This window comes from Pleurodeles waltl, chromosome 2_2 (assembly GCF_031143425.1).
Source record: "Pleurodeles waltl isolate 20211129_DDA chromosome 2_2, aPleWal1.hap1.20221129, whole genome shotgun sequence".
Classification (NCBI taxonomy): domain Eukaryota; kingdom Metazoa; phylum Chordata; class Amphibia; order Caudata; family Salamandridae; genus Pleurodeles; species Pleurodeles waltl.
In genome coordinates, this window is record NC_090439.1 from 349,443,297 (window position 1) to 349,462,317 (window position 19,021).

The following is a 19,021-nucleotide window of genomic DNA, read 5'->3' on the forward strand; positions in this document are numbered from 1 at the left end:
TGGATCCTAGGAATTGATTACTGACCTAATATCCACTGACAAGGAGGAGGACTAGTTTTCACAAATATCTCAAACACTCGCTGACCGCTGCAAACTTTCAAACTCGGCACTTCGACTTTGTTTAAATTCGCTTATCTGCCTCTGCTCAGGGCCAGGGCCATACGTGCCTAAGAAGCATGTTTCCGAAAGTTTCCCACGTGGCTTTTCGGCTATCGCACACTGCTTCTTGCGTGCCAAGTGGCCCGAACAATAACAGCAGTTAGTGATCCTTAGCACAGATATGCAGCCGGTACTGGCGATGTGCAGTCAGGCATGGCACTTAATTTAGCTGAACATTTAAAGAATGTTCATTCATAGCAGATGTTAACTCGCTAGCTTCCACGGTGCTATTGAGAGAGGTTTCTGAATGTCACAGAAAAACGCTGCCTGCTCGTTGTAAATGATTTAAATTCAGGGAAGGATGACCTTCTACACTCACCATCCACCTCCTACATGATTACTGCAATCCCCCCTTTAGGTGCGTAGCTTCAGGGGGTGTGTGAGGTGTTACACCCCTCCTAGTAAATGTGTTATCTAGTAATTAGTTCGGCACAGATGGTTTCCGTCGGGTTAGGTGAAGTGGTTACTGGATTTAACCTGGAATTTGTACATACACACAGGCAAAACGCACACTCATGCACTCTTTCTTTCTTATATGTTTTGAAGGTCCTAAAAATAGTGCCTATTTTGCAAAAATATTGTGTTTTAAATACTCCTAGCAATCCGTACCCTCTGCTTCTTATGTAATATATTTTAACATGTTGTGCCAGCATGATTGTTAGGAAATCTGAAGCTCGCCACTCCCCTTATCTTACTGACTAAGCTATGCCTATGCCCCCCTTACATGAAACAAACTAAACATAAGAACAGGCAAGGGACAGGCCAAATGCCTCATGCAGTCACTTGTAGAGCAGAGGGGCTCCCAACTCTACAGTATAGGTCCCCCCACTGGGGCCAAAACAAATGGACATCTGTGAAATATGAGTGACTCCGGGACCCCTCAACACATTCTGCAGGGGGATGCTCCATCATCATATGGGTCGAGCACAAAGCGCTCCGTCCATGGTGTAATCTCTCTGTGGGCTTTTAACCCCGCCCATGTCGAGCCCAGCAGATTGATTAGTTCGTGGGCTTGCCTTTTAAAATTAGCTTGATTTAATTAGTGAAAGGCATGCATGCATTATGCCTTTTCCGGTGTTTAGCCCACCTCGAGCGTTGTGAGAAAGTATTCTCTTTCTAGCCTGGTTACCCCCACTTTTGGCCTGTTTGTGAGTGTGTGTCTATGTGTTTTTACTGTCTCACTGGGAGCCTGCTAGCCAGGACCCCAGTGCTCACAGTTAAAACCCTATTTGTCAGTGTGCTTTGCCTGTTTCACCGGGATCCTGCTAGCCAGGACCCCAGTGTTCATAGTTTGTGGCCTATGTGTGGGTTGTCAGTAGTGCTTAAATGTGTCACTGAAGTTCTGCGAACCAGAACTCCAGTGCTTATGCTCTCTCTGCTTCCAAATTAGTCACTATAGTTTAGTGACTTCATATTCCAATTCCAGTTGGCACACTGGATCCCCCTTATAAGTTCCTAGTATCTGGTATCTAGGTACCCAGGGCATTGGAGTTCCAGGAGATCCTTATGAAGCGTTTCTTTTGCCACCCATAAGGAACTCAGACAAACCCTTCTTCTTCAGGACTGCCACTGCAGCCTGTGTGAAATAGGGCACACACTATTTCACAGCCATTTTCACTGCACTTAGGTAACGTTTAAGTCACCTATATGTCTAACCTTCATTTACTGAAGGCAAGGTGCAAAGTTACTAAGTGTGAGGGCACCCTTGCACTAGCAAAGGTGCCCCCACGCTGTGCAGGGCCATTTCCCCGGACTTCGTGATTGCGGGGTCAATACCGATAAGTATCTTCACAATGATAACTCCGAATATGGCCATGTGAGGTGTCTAAGATCATGGAATTGTCCCCCCATTCCAAATTTGGTATTGAGGGGCCAATCCCAGGCATCCTGGGGGCTCCACCATGGACCCCCAGTACAGCCAAACCAGCTCTCTGAGGCTTGCACTGCAGCTACTGCTGCTGCCACCTCATAGACAGGGTTCTACCCTCCTGAGGTCTGAGCAGCTCAGTCCCAGGAGGAAGAACAATGCATTTCCCTCCTGCAGGCACCTTCCAAGACAACAATCGGTTCTCTGGGACTCCTCTCCTGATGACCAGCGTGCTCCCTGGAACACAGGTGATGGACCCATCCGACCCAGACTGTCCTAAGATCCAGCTGTCTAAATTTGGAGGAGGTAAGAGCTTGCCATCCGGTTTGCGACAGTACTCCTGTGCACCACATCATCTCTAGCTCCTTGGGCTTCTGTGCACTTTTTCCAAGAATCCTTTGTGCACAGTGTAGCCCAGGTCCCCAGCTCTCCATCCTGCGACGCACAACTTGCTGAGTTGTTCCCCAGCGGCCTGGGACCTTATTTTGTTGTGCTGCAATAAACTGCAATTTGCACCTTCTTTGTCCCCATGTCCTGGGACTCCCGTGGGTGCTGCCTTGTCATCTGTGGGCTCTCTCCAATGTTGGGAGCCCCCTCTGCCTCCTCAGTCCAAGTTGAGGCATCCAGGGCCCCGCCTGGGTGCAAGCAGCGCCATTTTGACGCTAATCGCGACCTTGCTTGAACCAAGGCTTGTCGGATGAATCCAGCAACGCAAACAGCCTGCATCCAACATCTCGACGTGGGACATCTCCTGCATCACAGAGGAACCCACAGCCTTCCTAGAATCTTCTACGACTTCTGGACTTGGACTCCTCTCTTCACCAGTCTTCAGGTCTGGAAATCCACAATTTGTTCGTTGTAATCTTGCTTGGTTCTTGCAATAACTCTTATCACAACTTGTAGTGTGTCCTGAGGAAACTTGCAGTACTTTACTCCTACTTTCCTGTGCTCTGGGGCGGGGTATTTTACTTACCTTTGGTGTTTTCTTACACTCCCAGCTCCCCTCTACACACTACACTTGCCTAGGGGGAATTCATGATTCGCATTCCACTTTCTTAGTATATGGTTTGTGTTGCCCCTAGGCCTATTGCATTCTATTATATTTTCTACTGTTTGCACTATTCTATGGCCATTTACTTACCTGATTTTGGTCTCTATTGTATATATTGTGTATAATACTTACCTCCAGAAGGAGTATTGCCTCTAAGATATTTTTGGCCTTGTGCAACTAAAATAAAGTACCTTTATTTTTGGTAACACTGAGTATAGTCTTTTATTGTGTATAAGTACTGTTTAACTACAGTGGTATTGCAGGAGCTTTGCATGTCTCCTAGTTCAGCCTAAGCTGCTTGGCTACAGCTACCTTTAGACAGCCTAAGCTGCTAGAACACTGCCTACATTTCACTAATAAGGGATAACTGGACCTGGTAAAAGGTGTAAGTACCTTAGGTACCCACTACAAACCAGGCCAGCCTCCTACAAGTGCACCGCCCAACTACTGAAAACATACGAGGCTCCATGTTTTCTTTATGGTTTTTGACTATCTTTTCTCTTTATTTTGTAGTCAGCGCAATCTCGCTGGGCAGTAATAGAGCGCTTTGCATGACATCCACCCTGTTACATGGATATTTGCACTTTTGCCGGTTACATGAATAAATGCACTTTTGCCGGTTACATGGATAATTGCACTTTTGTCGATACGTTTCACTGTGAGCGAACTTCTGTTTCCTTTTGTGTGTTTGCTTTACGCTAATGTCGGCCGTGGCCTCACTTATGTGAAACTGTTTTACTTTTCAGTTTATGTGGCAAGAAAAGTCGGGTTAGGATTTCACCACCCTAATAGCTTTAATTCGAGTAAACGCGAGACCCATTGCATTACAAATGCTTGTTTTGCTTTATGTCACTGGGGCAGACAAGCCAGCAGTGTTTGGTGGAAGCCAAGGCAATAACAGGATGCCAGCAGCATCAAGGCTGCAGATTGCCTAAAAGCTTGTCACCTCTATCACAGTTAACTCAGTTGGTGGAAGAAAGGGGTACAGACACAAAAGTACTTGAATGGGAATGGGTACATATTTCCCCATCTCCACCAGTGAGTAATCCCAACCTGTGGTGCAAAGGTTCTGTTTGCTTTTCTGGTAATATCATCTGCCCTTTTAGAAAGATGTGCAGTATAATTGTTCACAATTTTATTTTAGGCCAGTAATGGCATTATACCCTCTGACTTCACAACACATCCTGAAAAACAAAATTGGTAATACCTTGCTGAAATTCAGAAACCAAAGTAGGCTTCAGTCACAACCCCAGGATGAACATTTGTAAATATACTCCAATAAAATTACTCCTAACATGGAATTAGAATTCCTACTTATATTGAATTCACAAAGTAAGCAAGGAAGTAATCAGACAAATCTAGCCTCTCAGGTGTACGCCACTGCCCAAAATGTACTTAGTAGAACTCCTAACAGCTGGAAGAATCCTCGTCAGATGTACTGCTTTTTTTTAAACCCACAGGGAACATTTTTTTCACTTTGAAGAAAACACCTTACTTTTTGCACTTTGGAAAAGCACTTACTCCTGCCTTTCAAAAGAGTACTTTCATGTGCAATGTATTTGGAAGGTGGAGACTATTTTGTGAAGCCCACCAACCTACAGATCGGGGAGTGCTTACTGAAGTATGCACGGCAAATTCCCCTTGTCCCTCAACTTCCCAGTAAAGTCCATATTCCCACTGCTGTACCTGGCAAATATTTTACCTGGATATTTTAACAAGTTTACATTTATTTGGTTGCATGACGGAATATCCTGTAGAAAAAATGTACCAAAAATATCGTAGCAAATTATTGACTAGACAGGTAGGTAAATATAGGTAAGGTAAGCATAGCTTTACATTCCTATATATATATATATATATAAATATATATATATATAAATATATATATATTTAGAGATAGATAGATAGGAATGTAAAGCTGTGCTTACCTTTATTTATTTATATATAAAATATATATTAAATATATATTATTTATATATATATAAAATCACTGAAAAAGCACAAAGGTTACCAGGACGTTATGGTTAGGCTCACATTTTAAATGAACAAAACCTTAGAAATTCCCCTGTTATAATTAGAGTTATCTCAAGTATCTATAACTTGTGCCTTAAGGTAACTATAACTCGTGCCCTCGCTATGCACTGCTAATTACCTATAAATTATGCCACTCATTACATCTTTGATAACATCATTGATAATATCAATGTAATATTTGCAGTAATATTTTTGACAAAAAAACTGTGCATGGCCTGGGTGCGAGATATGGTTATTTTAAGGCATGAGTTATAATTACTTGAGATAACTCTAACTGGCAAATGTCTAATGTTTTGCATGTTTAAAGTGTGAGCCTAACTATAATGTTCCTGTAACCTTTGTTTTCTTCATGGAATTTCTATTTTTTTTAGGTCAAGTGTGCAAGCGCTTTGACCTTTTGTAATCTATCTGTGGGCTTTTAACCACGCCCACCACAAGCCCATCACTCATTCATGGGTTTGCCTTTCAAAACTCCTTTATTAACATTGGTAAATGCTTTACGTGTGTCCCTCCTTGGGGTGGTTTTGTTACCGTCTTGGATACCGACCCTATTACATGGATAATTGCACTTTGGCTGATACGTTTGACTGCGAGCAACCTTCTTTTTCCTCTTGTGTTTTTCCTTCGCGCTCATGCTTAAGGCAGCCCTGGCACTTGGAATTGGCTCAATTATGTCAACTATTTTACTTTTCATTTTCAATTTATGTGGCAAGAAAAGTCCAGTTAGGAATTTACAATGCTAATAGCTCTAACTTGAGTGAACGTGAGACCCATTGCATTGCAAATGCTTGTTTAATTCTATTCCCTAATTATAACATCCCTGTAACCTTTATTTTTTCAGTGTATATATAATATATATATATATATATATATATATATACATATGTGTGTATATATATATATATATATATATATATACATATATATATATATATATATAAACACACACACACACACCAACAACAACAAAAAACAGCAAATGACTACTTCCATGCCTATTTGGAGCAGCCTGATCCTTAGGTGTGGCTACATCTGGCTTGCAAGATATTTCAGTTACCTGTAGCCTAAAATGGGACATGCAGTCCCTTGTGGAGTACTACAGTATCGTTCATCAACTTCCTTCTTTGCTTTTTATAACTCGTGAAACCCTTTTTTGTTGTGCTACTTGGACTCAGCATGGGTTTTCATTAAAGACCACAACAGAAGTATATCTAAAGGGCCCAATTCTAGCAATAGGTTAGCTCACTACCCTTGCAACCAATCTGCAACAAACATGACTAGAAAATTAATTGGATGACTGAGTTATCCGCAGAGATTCTCGGGGAACAAACTTCTCCAAATGTGATTGGCAGAAGGAGTTTGCCTTCAACTGGTATCTTTGTGTCAACAGTATAATTTCAGTACCTTGGTCTTCTAGATCCTTGATATATAAAATTATAGATGGGTAACAAATAATTATGGGTATGTTTTTCACCGAGGAGTTTTGAGTCACTCGAGTTGTCTGAGATGACACTCAGAACACAGAGGTGAAAAAATCTCTGTAATTAGCTTTTTACCATCTATTACTTTATGTTATGTCTGCCCCCTCCCCCAATTCATCCAACCCTGCTTTCAACTGCTACACAAGAACAGAAGATTAATTTGAAGGGGGCATGCATAATATGGCCTTCCCTACCTGTCCCAAATTGAAAGAAATACTGACTTCCTTCCACCTCACCCCCACCACTCCCTGTTCCTTACTTTTCCTTTTCTTCAGAAGCCGTGCTCCCTGAGTTTCAGCAGTGCTCTGACAGACTGGCACAGAGCACAGCCAGAGTAGCCTGGAATTTGTTTATGATGTAGTAACACTGAATTATGAGGTCTGCAACCCACTGTTGCTACATCACAACAGTGAATTGTCAGATGTAGAATTCATGACATTCATGCTAATGGCGCTCAGTGAGAGCCATACATAACATTAATATTAATTTCCACCAGGATCCACCTCTCAATTTACTGCCGACAATCAGTGTGCATACATGGATTCACTACTAGGCAAATTTAAGAATGACATAGGTGACATATTGAGCAAACTATAACTCTTCTGTGGCTTCTCATCTGTAATATGTTTCACCTATGAATTTTAATGGAGCTTTAAGTGCCCACACATCACAAAAGAAATGCAGCCATTTCAAATCAGAACACTAGAGTCTTCAGGAAGAGATGAGCAATAACACAATTTGCAGACATAACTACCAAATGGAAATCCTTTAATGTAGGCATGAGCACAAATGTTACTGTAATAATTTCCTCAGCACATAATCACTTTTCCTAAATTACATTTGTATCATTTCTATAACTGCCATTATGACCCTTAAGTATGGTTCACCCTTAGAACTCTGCCCAGAAAATCCCTACAAATTATAACCACCATGGACCACTAATGCTCTTCCTGGGATTCTAAACTCTGCTTTCCCATCAGCAATCACAGGTGTTTTAAAATACATCATAGCTTTTCCTCCAATCAAACAAGCATTGTTCGAAGCCAAATTCTATCAAGCTACATGCCTAGTTGTCACTCCTATTCCAGACTGTACCCTAGTTCTAGAAGCTGCAGTTACGACTCATGCCTGAAACTTAATTCAAGGCAACAATCATCAAGATGATGATGAAGGAGGGTTTCCCAGCCACAACACTAAATCAGTCATACTAACAGCGTTAGATGATTTGGAGATGACTGCCAATGTCTGTGAGGTTCATGCCAATGTTGGTGCTGTAGTTCATATGGACCACTCTGTGCCATTTGGCACCATTTACTTCAGTGGTAAAGCAAGTTAGGACTTTCGGACTGAGGGAACACTGCCTTAACAAGTTCAATGCTGCTGCGATAATCTATCTCAAAATGTATCTAGTTTTCTAGTTGTACTTCACACCCAGACAGATTACTTGAGGTGCCACTGTTACACTCATGCCAATGACGCTTTGATTCTTCTTTTCCTTAAAGTGAATCTGGACAAAATACCTACTTGGCTTCAAGCATGTACATTGGCATTTCCATGCAGAAAGAGTACTAACTGGCTTAAGCTCAAGTCAGAGGATATAGATATTTTGCTTGCTGGGGAAACAGAAACCTATGAAACAAATTATTTAGGCCATTAGAGCTAGGCCTTTGCCCTCACCTGCGCCTATAAATAAACGTAGGTTTATGTCAGATGAAATGGTCTCTTTGGGTGCTCATACCTCTTCTTTTTTTCTTTATTCTGTTTTTCCTCAAGTTTATTCATCACTCTTGCCCTTGATCAGGAAGGACCACAGTTATTAAGGTTATCATGTGATACAAGACCAGATTGGATTATAGGAATGCTCTCTACCTGATACTCCCCAAAGAGTCCTGCCTTAGAGAGCAATCATTCAAATATGTGTCACCCTGACATCTTAGTGGGGGCTGCCAGACTGACTGTCATTCCTCTTCTGTGATCATTCCTTTGACTCCCTGCTGTAATCAGCATTGGTTCGATGAATTATAAATTAACCACTGTATGAATAGTTTTTTTCTAGTAACAAAAAGAGTATCCTGTTACCATCCCATCATCAGACATATTCTTATGTCGTCCTCCTTTCATAGAGAAGAATGTCTTTAGTTTTGACTACAATTAAATTGGAACCATCTCCCTTTGTACATGTGTTCTGTTCCTAATCTAATCCTATTCCTCTTCTATTTATGAAACCACAGAAAACATTCCTACTTTCAACATCCCATACTAATTAAAGGCATCCTTGATCTCAGTTCTCAATGGTTTCAGCACAGGTGGCCTAGCAATACACAAAACTGTTTGAGATTACCTAACAGCACCATAGACACCAATTCGAATAAAATAAAACATCTATAATTGTAAGGAAATGCCTCCTTGGCATGGTTGCCCCCTGACTTTTTGCCTTTGCTGATGCTATGTTTACAATTGAAAGTGTGCTGAGGCCTGCTAACCAGGCCCCAGCACCAGTGTTCTTTCCCTAACCTGTACTTTTGTATCCACAATTGGCAGACCCTGGCATCCAGATAAGTCCCTTGTAACTGGTACTTCTAGTACCAAGGGCCCTGATGCCAAGGAAGGTCTCTAAGGGCTGCAGCATGTCTTATGCCACCCTGGAGACCTCTCACTCAGCACAGACACACTGCTTGCCAGCTTGTGTGTGCTAGTGAGGACAAAACGAGTAAGTCGACATGGCACTCCCCTCAGGGTGCCATGCCAGCCTCTCACTGCCTATGCAGTATAGGTAAGACACCCCTCTAGCAGGCCTTACAGCCCTAAGGCAGGGTGCACTATACCATAGGTGAGGGTACCAGTGCATGAGCATGGTACCCCTACAGTGTCTAAACAAAACCTTAGACATTGTAAGTGCAGGGTAGCCATAAGAGTATATGGTCTGGGAGTTTGTCAAACACGAACTCCACAGCACCATAATGGCTACACTGAAAACTGGGAAGTTTGGTATCAAACTTCTCAGCACAATAAATGCACACTGATGCCAGTGTACATTTTATTGTCAAATACACCCCAGAGGGCACCTTAGAGGTGCCCCCTGAAACTTAACCGACTATCTGTGTAGGCTGACTAGTTTTAGCAGCCTGCCACAAACCGAGACATGTTGCTGGCCCCATGGGGAGAGTGCCTTTGTCACTCTGAGGCCAGTAACAAAGCCTGCACTGGGTGGAGATGCTAACACCTCCCCCAGGCAGGAATTGTCACACCTGGCGGTGAGCCTCAAAGGCTCACCTCCTTTGTGCCACCCCAGCAGGACACTCCAGCTAGTGGAGTTGCCCGCCCCCTCCGGCCAGGCCCCACTTTTGGCGGCAAGGCCGGAGAAAATAATGAGAAAAACAAGGAGGAGTCACTGGCCAGTCAGGACAGCCCCTAAGGTGTCCTGAGCTGAAGTGACTCTAACTTTTAGAAATCCTCCATCTTGCAGATGGAGGATTCCCCCAATAGGGTTAGGATTGTGACCCCCTCCCCTTGGGAGGAGGCACAAAGAGGGTGTACCCACCCTCAGGGCTAGTAGCCATTGGCTACTAACCCCCCAGACCTAAACACGCCCTTAAATTTAGTATTTAAGGGCTACCCTGAACCCTAGAAAATTAGATTCCTGCAACTACAAGAAGAAGGACTGCCCAGCTGAAAACCCCTGCAGCGGAAGACCAGAAGACGACAACTGCCTTGGCTCCAGAAACTCACCGGCCTGTCTCCTGCCTTCCAAAGATCCTGCTCCAGCGACGCCTTCCAAAGGGACCAGCGACCTCGACTGCCCCTGCTTCGAAAAGACAAGAAACTCCCGAGGACAGCGGACCTGCTCCAAGAAAAGCTGCAACTTTGTTTCCAGCAACTTTAAAGAACCCTGCAAGCTCCCCGCAAGAAGCGTGAGACTTGCAACACTGCACCCGGCGACCCCGACTCGGCTGGTGGCGATCCAACACCTCAGGAGGGACCCCAGGACTACTCTAAGACTGTGAGTACAAAAACCTGTCCCCCCTGAGCCCCCACAGCGCCGCCTGCAGAGGGAATCCCGAGGCTTCCCCTGACCGCGACTCTTTGAACCTAAAGTCCCGACGCCTGGGAGAGACCCTGTACCCGCAGCCCCCAGGACCTGAAGGACCGGACTTTCACTGGAGAAGTGACCCCCAGGAGTCCCCCTCCCTTGCCCAAGTGGAGGTTTCCCCGAGGAATCCCCCCCTTGCCTGCCTGCAGCGCTGAAGAGATCCCGAGATCTCTCATAGACTAACATTGCGAACCCGACGCTTGTTTCTACACTGCACCCGGCCGCCCCCGCGCCGCTGAGGGTGAAATTTCTGTGTGGATTTGTGTCCCCCCCGGTGCCCTACAAAACCCCCCTGGTCTGCCCTCCGAAGACGCGGGTACTTACCTGCAAGCAGACCGGAACCGGAGCACCCCCTTCTCTCCATTCTAGCCTATGCGTTTTGGGCACCACTTTGAACTCTGCACCTGACCGGCCCTGAGCTGCTGGTGTGGTGACTTTGGGGTTGCTCTGAACCCCCAACGGTGGGCTACCTTGGACCAAGAACTAAGCCCTGTAAGTGTCTTACTTACCTGGTTAACCTAACAAATACTTACCTCCCCTAGGAACTGTGAAAATTGCACTGTGTCCACTTTTAAAACAGCTATTTGTGAATAACTTGAAAAGTATACATGCAATTTTGATGATTTGAAGTTCCTAAAGTACTTACCTGCAATACCTTTCGAATGAGATATTACATGTAGAATTTGAACCTGTGGTTCTTAAAATAAACTAAGAAAAGATATTTTTCTATAACAAAACCTATTGGCTGGATTTGTCTCTGAGTGTGTGTACCTCATTTATTGTCTATGTGTATGTACAACAAATGCTTAACACTACTCCTTGGATAAGCCTATTGCTCGACCACACTACCACAAAATAGAGCATTAGTATTATCTATTGTTACCACTATTTTACCTCTAAGGGGAACCCTTGGACTCTGTGCATGCTATTCCTTACTTTGAAATAGCACATACAGAGCCAACTTCCTACATTGGTGGATCAGCGGTGGGATACAAGACTTTGCATTTGCTGGACTACTCAGCCAATACCTGATCACACGACAAATTCCAAAATTGTCATTAGAAATTGATTTTTGCAATTTGAAAAGTTTTCTAAATTCTTAAAAGACCTGCTAGGGCCTTGTGTTAGATCCTGTTTAGCATTTCTTTTAGAGTTTAAAAGTTTGTAAAAGTTTGAATTAGATTCTAGAACCAGTTTTAGATTCTTAAAAAGTATTCCAACTTTTAGAAGCAAAATGTCTAGCACAGATGTGACTGTGGTGGAACTCGACACCACACCTTACCTCCATCTACAGATGAGAGAGCTAAGGTCACTCTGTAAACTAAAGAAAATAACCATAGGCCCCAAACCTACCAAAATACAGCTCCAGGAGCTTTTGGCAGAGTTTGAAAAGGCCAACCCCTCTGAGGGTGGCAACTCAGAGGAAGATGATAGTGAATTGGAGGAAGATTCCCCCCTACCAGTCCTATCTAGGGAGGACAGGGCCTCTCAAGCCCTGACTCCAAAAATACTAGTCAGAGATACTGGCTCCCTCACAGGAGGGACCAGCACCTCTGAAATCACTGAGGATAACCCCAGTGAAGAGGACATCCAGTTAGCCAGGATGGCCAAAAGATTGGCTTTGGAAAGACAGATCCTAGCCATAGAGAGGGAAAGACAAGAGATGGGCCTAGGACCCATCAATGGTGGCAGCAACATAAATAGGGTCAGAGATTCTCCTGACATGTTGAAAATCCCTAAAGGGATTGTAACTAAATATGAAGATGGTGATGACATCACCAAATGGTTCACAGCTTTTGAGAGGGCTTGTGTAACCAGAAAAGTGAACAGATCTCACTGGGGTGCTCTCCTTTGGGAAATGTTCACAGGAAAGTGTAGGGATAGACTCCTCACACTCTCTGGACAAGATGCAGAATCTTATGACCTCATGAAGGGTACTCTGATTGAGGGCTTTGGATTCTCCACTGAGGAGTATAGGATTAGATTCAGGGGGGCTCAAAAATCCTCGAGCCAGACCTGGGTTGACTTTGTAGACTACTCAGTGAAAACACTAGATGGTTGGATTCAAGGCAGTGGTGTAAGTAATTATGATGGGCTGTACAATTTATTTGTGAAAGAACACCTGTTAAGTAATTGTTTCAATGATAAACTGCATCAGCATCTGGTAGACCTAGGACCAATTTCTCCCCAAGAATTGGGAAAGAAGGCGGACCATTGGGTCAAGACAAGGGTGTCCAAGACTTCAACAGGGGGTGACCAAAAGAAAGGGGTCACAAAGACTCCCCAGACGAAGGGTGATGAGACAACCAAAACTAAAAATAGTAAAGAGTCTTCTACAGGCCCCCAAAAACCTGCACAGGAGGGTGGGCCCAGAGCCTCTTCACAAAACAATGGGTACAAGGGTAAAAACTTTGATCCCAAAAAGGCCTGGTGTCATAGCTGTAAACAGCATGGACACCAAACTGGAGACAAGGCCTGTCCCAAGAAAGGTTCCACTCCAAACTCCCATCCAGGTAACACTGGTATGGCTAGTCTCCAAGTGGGATCAACAGTGTCCCCAGAGCAAATCAGGGTCCACACTGAAGCTACTCTAGTTTCTGAGGGTGGGGTGGATTTAGCCACACTAGCTGTCTGGCCGCCTAACATGCAAAAATACAGACAGCAACTCTTAATTAATGGGACTAGAATAGAGGGCCTGAGGGATACAGGTGCCAGTGTCACCATGGTGACAGAGAAACTGGTTTCCCCTGGCCAATACCTGACTGGAAAAACTTACACAGTCACCAACGCTGACAATCAGAGAAAAGTACATCCCATGGCAATGGTTACTTTAGAATGGGGAGGGGTCAATGGCCTGAAACAGGTGGTGGTCTCCTCAAATATCCCAGTGGACTGTCTGCTTGGAAATGACCTGGAGACCTCAGCATGGGCTGAGGTAGAACTAAAAACCCATGCAGCAATGCTGGGTATCCCTGAACTGGTGTGTGTGAAAACAAGAGCACAGTGCAAGGCACAGGGTGAAAAAGTAGAGCTGGAGTCTGGAAAAATGGCCCAGCCTACCAAGAGAACAGGAAAGTCAGTTGGGAAACCAACTGCAACACAGCAAAAGAAAGGGAACCTCTCTTCTCAGGAAGAAGTTCTGCCCTCTGAGGGAACTGAGCCTTTGGAGCTTGAACCTTATCAGGTTGAGCTCTTAGGCCCAGGGGGACCCTCAAGGGAGGAGCTGTGTAAGGGACAAGAAACCTGTCCCTCTCTTGAAGGCCTTAGGCAGCAAGCTGCTGAAGAGTCCAAAGGCAAGAAAAATGGAACGCATAGGGTCTATTGGGAAGATGGACTCCTGTACACTGAGGCCAGAGACCCCAAACCTGGTGCCACTAGGAGAGTGGTAGTGCCTCAGCTGTTCAGGAAGTTCATCCTAACATTGGCCCATGACATTCCCCTTGCTGGACATTTGGGACAAACCAAGACGTGGGAGAGGTTAGTCAACCACTTCTACTGGCCCAATATGTCCAACATGGTTAAGGAGTTTTGCCTCTCCTGCCCCACCTGTCAAGCCAGTGGTAAGACAGGTGGGCATCCAAAGGCCCCCCTCATTCCACTTCCAGTGGTGGGGGTTCCCTTTGAAAGAGTGGGTGTGGACATAGTTGGTCCACTGGAACCTCCCACAGCCTCAGGAAATATGTATATCCTGGTAGTAGTGGATCATGCTACCAGATATCCTGAAGCTATTCCCCTTAGGTCGACTACTGCCCCTGCAGTAGCCAAGGCCCTCATTGGTATCTTTACCAGAGTGGGTTTCCCTAAGGAGGTGGTGTCTGACAGAGGTACCAACTTCATGTCAGCATACCTAAAGCACATGTGGAATGAGTGTGGGGTGACTTATAAATTCACTACACCATACCATCCACAAACTAATGGCTTAGTTGAGAGATTCAACAAGACATTAAAGGGCATGATCATGGGGCTCCCAGAAAAACTCAAAAGGAGATGGGATGTCCTCCTGCCATGTCTGCTTTTCGCTTACAGAGAGGTGCCACAGAAGGGAGTAGGATTCTCACCCTTTGAACTTCTGTTTGGTCATCCTGTAAGGGGACCACTTGCCCTTGTTAAAGAAGGCTGGGAGAGACCTCTCCATGAGCCTAAACAGGACATAGTGGACTATGTACTTGGCCTTCGCTCTAGAATGGCAGAGTACATGGAAAAGGCAACCAAAAACCTTGAGGCCAGCCAACAGCTCCAGAAGTTTTGGTATGACTAAAAGGCTGCACTGGTTGAGTTCCAACCAGGGCAGAAAGTCTGGGTTCTGGAGCCTGTGGCTCCCAGGGCACTCCAGGACAAATGGAGTGGTCCTTACCCAGTACTAGAAAGGAAGAGTCAGGTCACCTACTTGGTGGACCTGGGCACAAGCAGGAGCCCCAAGAGGGTGATCCATGTAAACCGCCTTAAGCTCTTCCACGACAGGGCTGATGTCAATCTGTTGATGGTAACAGATGAGGATCAGGAGGCAGAGAGTGAACCTCTCCCTGATCTTCTGTCATCAGACCCAAAAGATGGCACAGTAGATGGAGTGATCTACTCAGACACCCTCTCTGGCCAACAGCAAGCTGATTGTAGGAGAGTCCTACAACAGTTTCCTGAACTCTTCTCCTTAACCCCTGGTCAGACACACCTGTGTACCCATGATGTGGACACAGGAGACAGCATGCCTGTCAAGAACAAAATCTTTAGACAATCTGACCATGTTAAGGAAAGCATCAAGGTGGAAGTCCACAAGATGCTGGAATTGGGAGTAATTGAGCGCTCTGACAGCCCCTGGGCTAGCCCAGTGGTCTTAGTCCCCAAACCTCACACCAAAGATGGAAAGAAAGAGATGAGGTTTTGTGTGGACTACAGAGGGCTCAATTCTGTCACCAAAACAGATGCTCATCCAATTCCAAGAGCTGATGAGCTCATAGACAAATTAGGTGCTGCCAAATTCTTAAGTACCTTTGACTTGACAGCAGGGTACTGGCAAATAAAAATGGCACCTGGAGCAAAAGAGAAAACAGCATTCTCCACACCTGATGGGCATTATCAGTTTACTGTTATGCCCTTTGGTTTAAAGAATGCCCCTGCCACCTTCCAAAGGTTGGTGAATCAAGTCCTTGCTGGCTTGGAGTCCTTTAGCACAGCTTATCTTGATGATATTGCTGTCTTTAGCTCCACCTGGCAGGATCACCTGGTCCACCTGAAGAAGGTTTTGAAGGCTCTGCAATCTGCAGGCCTCTCTATCAAGGCATCCAAATGCCAGATAGGGCAGGGAACTGTGGTTTACTTGGGACACCTTGTAGGTGGAGGCCAAGTTCAGCCACTCCAACCCAAGATCCAGACTATTCTGGACTGGGTAGCTCCAAAAACCCAGACTCAAGTCAGGGCATTCCTTGGCTTGACTGGGTATTACAGGAGGTTTGTGAAGGGATATGGATCCATTGTGACAGCCCTCACTGAACTCACCTCCAAGAAAATGCCCAAGAAAGTGAACTGGACTGTAGAATGCCAACAGGCCTTTGACACCCTGAAACAAGCAATGTGCTCAGCACCAGTTCTAAAAGCTCCAGATTATTCTAAGCAGTTCATTGTGCAGACTGATGCCTCTGAACATGGGATAGGGGCAGTTTTGTCCCAAACAAATGATGATGGCCTTGACCAGCCTGTTGCTTTCATTAGCAGGAGGTTACTCCCCAGGGAGCAGCGTTGGAGTGCCATTGAGAGGGAGGCCTTTGCTGTGGTTTGGTCCCTGAAGAAGCTGAGACCATACCTCTTTGGGACTCACTTCCTAGTTCAAACTGACCACAGACCTCTCAAATGGCTGATGCAAATGAAAGGTGAAAATCCTAAACTGTTGAGGTGGTCCATCTCCCTACAGGGAATGGACTTTATAGTGGAACACAGACCTGGGACTGCCCATGCCAATGCAGATGGCCTTTCCAGGTTCTTCCACTTAGAAAATGAAGACTCTCTTGGGAAAGGTTAGTCTCATCCTCTTTCGTTTGGGGGGGGGTTGTGTAAGGAAATGCCTCCTTGGCATGGTTGCCCCCTGACTTTTTGCCTTTGCTGATGCTATGTTTACAATTGAAAGTGTGCTGAGGCCTGCTAACCAGGCCCCAGCACCAGTGTTCTTTCCCTAACCTGTACTTTTGTATCCACAATTGGCAGACCCTGGCATCCAGATAAGTCCCTTGAAACTGGTACTTCTAGTACCAAGGGCCCTGATGCCAAGGAAGGTCTCTAAGGGCTGCAGCATGTCTTATGCCACCCTGGAGACCTCTCACTCAGCACAGACACACTGCTTGCCAGCTTGTGTGTGCTAGTGAGGACAAAACGAGTAAGTCGACATGGCACTCCCCTCAGGGTGCCATGCCAGCCTCTCACTGCCTATGCAGTATAGGTAAGACACCCCTCTAGCAGGCCTTACAGCCCTAAGGCAGGGTGCACTATACCATAGGTGAGGGTACCAGTGCATGAGCATGGTACCCCTACAGTGTCTAAACAAAACCTTAGACATTGTAAGTGCAGGGTAGCCATAAGAGTATATGGTCTGGGAGTTTGTCAAACACGAACTCCACAGCACCATAATGGCTACACTGAAAACTGGGAAGTTTGGTATCAAACTTCTCAGCACAATAAATGCACACTGATGCCAGTGTACATTTTATTGTCAAATACACCCCAGAGGGCACCTTAGAGGTGCCCCCTGAAACTTAACCGACTATCTGTGTAGGCTGACTAGTTTTAGCAGCCTGCCACAAACCGAGACATGTTGCTGGCCCCATGGGGAGAGTGCCTTTGTCACTCTGAGGCCAGTAACAAAGCCTGCACTGGGTGGAGATGCTAACACCTCCCCAAGGCAGGAATTGTCACACCTGGCGGTGAGCCTCAAAGGCTCACCTCCTTTGTGCCACCCCAGCAGGACACTCCAGCTAGTGGAGTTGCCCGCCCCCTCCGGCCAGGCCCCACTTTTGGCGGCAAGGCCGGAGAAAATAATGAGAAAAACAAGGAGGAGTCACTGGCCAGTCAGGACAGCCCCTAAGGTGTCCTGAGCTGAAGTGACTCTAACTTTTAGAAATCCTCCATCTTGCAGATGGAGGATTCCCCCAATAGGGTTAGGATTGTGACCCCCTCCCCTTGGGAGGAGGCACAAAGAGGGTGTACCCACCCTCAGGGCTAGTAGCCATTGGCTACTAACCCCCCAGACCTAAACACGCCCTTAAATTTAGTATTTAAGGGCTACCCTGAACCCTAGAAAATTAGATTCCTGCAACTACAAGAAGAAGGACTGCCCAGCTGAAAACCCCTGCAGCGGAAGACCAGAAGACGACAACTGCCTTGGCTCCAGAAACTCACCGGCCTGTCTCCTGCCTTCCAAAGATCCTGCTCCAGCGACGCCTTCCAAAGGGACCAGCGACCTCGACTGCCCCTGCTTCGAAAAGACAAGAAACTCCCGAGGACAGCGGACCTGCTCCAAGAAAAGCTGCAACTTTGTTTCCAGCAACTTTAAAGAACCCTGCAAGCTCCCCGCAAGAAGCGTGAGACTTGCAACACTGCACCCGGCGACCCCGACTCGGCTGGTGGCGATCCAACACCTCAGGAGGGACCCCAGGACTACTCTAAGACTGTGAGTACAAAAACCTGTCCCCCCTGAGCCCCCACAGCGCCGCCTGCAGAGGGAATCCCGAGGCTTCCCCTGACCGCGACTCTTTGAACCTAAAGTCCCGACGCCTGGGAGAGACCCTGCACCCGCAGCCCCCAGGACCTGAAGGACCGGACTTTCACTGGAGAAGTGACCCCCAGGAGTCCCCCTCCCTTGCCCAAGTGGAGGTTTCCCCGAGGAATCCCCCCCTTGCCTGCCTGCAGCGCTGAAGAGATCCCGAGATCTCTCATAGACTAACATTGCGAACCCGACGCTTGTTTCTACACTGCACCCGGCCGCCCCCGCGCCGCTGAGGGTGAAATTTCTGTGTGGATTTGTGTCCCCCCCGGTGCCCTACAAAACCCCCCTGGTCTGCCCTCCGAAGACGCGGGTACTTACCTGCAAGCAGACCGGAACCGGAGCACCCCCTTCTCTCCATTCTAGCCTATGCGTTTTGGGCACCACTTTGAACTCTGCACCTGACCGGCCCTGAGCTGCTGGTGTGGTGACTTTGGGGTTGCTCTGAACCCCCAACGGTGGGCTACCTTGGACCAAGAACTAAGCCCTGTAAGTGTCTTACTTACCTGGTTAACCTAACAAATACTTACCTCCCCTAGGAACTGTGAAAATTGCACTGTGTCCACTTTTAAAACAGCTATTTGTGAATAAC

The 19,021-nt window shown here is 46.1% G+C and overlaps 1 protein-coding gene across 1 annotated transcript in view; it reads right to left on the reverse strand.

Moving 5' to 3' along the window:
- Positions 1 to 19,021, reverse strand: part of LAMA1 (laminin subunit alpha 1) — a 979,910-nt gene that overhangs the window by 875,617 nt on the left and 85,272 nt on the right. The gene's annotated exons all lie outside the window — the stretch shown is intronic.